This window comes from Chionomys nivalis, chromosome 7 (assembly GCF_950005125.1).
Source record: "Chionomys nivalis chromosome 7, mChiNiv1.1, whole genome shotgun sequence".
In the NCBI taxonomy this organism is placed as follows: Eukaryota; Metazoa; Chordata; class Mammalia; order Rodentia; family Cricetidae; genus Chionomys; species Chionomys nivalis.
The window spans coordinates 51054197-51055806 of NC_080092.1; positions in this window are offsets into that span (position 1 = coordinate 51054197).

The window sequence follows — 1610 nt, forward strand, 5'->3', positions numbered from 1 at the left end:
AAACGCCCGACCCTGACCCCCAGGTGTATGGGCTCCGGCCTGCACGGGTCCAGCAGGTGGCGCTCGGGGTCTCGCCTATGAGGCTCGTTCGCCTTCTAGAAAGCTCTCCAGGATTTCCAGGCAGCCAGGGCTGCAGCTGGGTCCAGGGGAAAAACCGGGGCTGGAGCACCCCTGCCCTCCTGCTGCTCCCGCTTCTTAGCCCGGATTGGGGTCTAGGGTTGCTGGGAGGCACGGGGCGGGGAAACGGGTGAAGGCTGGAACTGGAATTTTTTTGAATCTGAGGATTGGCTTTTAAAAGCGTGGCTGGTTTGGGGGGCGAACGAGAGGCGGGGACTCCCCGGGGAAGGTGACCCTGCGGGGGAGGAGCTTTGCTCTCCATAGGAACAAAGGCTGCGTCCCAGCGCAGTCTGGAGAGCGCTGGAGGGGCAGACCTGAGCGGGTGCTAGGGGGCGCCACGCGTCCTGGTGGCTGGAAGGCGTAAAAAAACAGCTGTGCCCGGGGTCGCGAGACGCTTTAGGGAGACGTGGGAAATGCCGCGAGGAAGCAGAATCATGGGAATAGGGAGGCGCCCTCCCTGCTTCCATCAATAGTGCCTAATTAAGACAAAGCCAGCAGCGGGCCCACTGATTGCATTTCCATGAAGAGCTAAATTGATGACATTTTCTTTGCTGGTTGGAAAGAGAAGCTGGCACCCCAGTTCCCCCCATTTTCACACCTGACAGGTCTCATTTTGCCAGTCTAGTCCTGCCGGAAGTGGCAGTCCCTCGTACTCCTGATGGCCAATGTATTTATCCACATCCTGACCCGACCCACCATCATTCCATAATTGACAATTCCTCCGTTACACACACCACCGCCTTCGCCATTCGCTCAAGCTGGCCTCAAACTCCCAAACATTTAGTCCTGCATCTGCCTTCTGGGTGCTAGAATTACAGGGGTGTGCCACCACATCTGGCTACCACAATTATCCTGAAGATGGGTTTCTGTCTGGGCTTTGATTCGTGTGGTCTTCCGGCCCGGCCCAGCCCAGACTCCTGTTGCTGAAGTAGGGACTGAAGGAAAGAGGCCTTGCCACACCCTAAAACCAGCTGCTCGGAACATGGGGCTGAACTAGAACACATAGGTAATCTTCCAACCAGATGGCAGAGAGAGGTGATGTGGCTGGTCAGAATCCCAAGGGAAAAGTCCCAAAGGACTGGCAATTTGTGGGGAGGCTTAGGGTGGGGAGCCTCAAGGGCAGGTTCACAAATCCCTCAGGGAAAGGAACTTTGTATAGACCCTTTTTCTCTTCTGACTCCCCTCTCAACTGTGGCTGTGCCTAGGGATCCCAGCCCCCCACATTATGCTAAAGAGGTAATCAAACATCTTGCTTTGCTAATTACTGCTCAATCCGATTAAACGCTGCTGACGCTCATCAACAGAGGTGGAGGTAGAGGGAAGGATGAAGGGGCAGCCACAGCTGTGATGGGGGACTTGTCCCTAGGGACTCTGGGGGGACAGCTGAAACGCAGCCAGAGTGGCAAGCCCAAGCACATCCAGGATAGGGACTGACCAGTTGTACCTTGGAGTCCCTTATCCTGAGTGGATCCTAACTATCGGCTTCTCTCCTC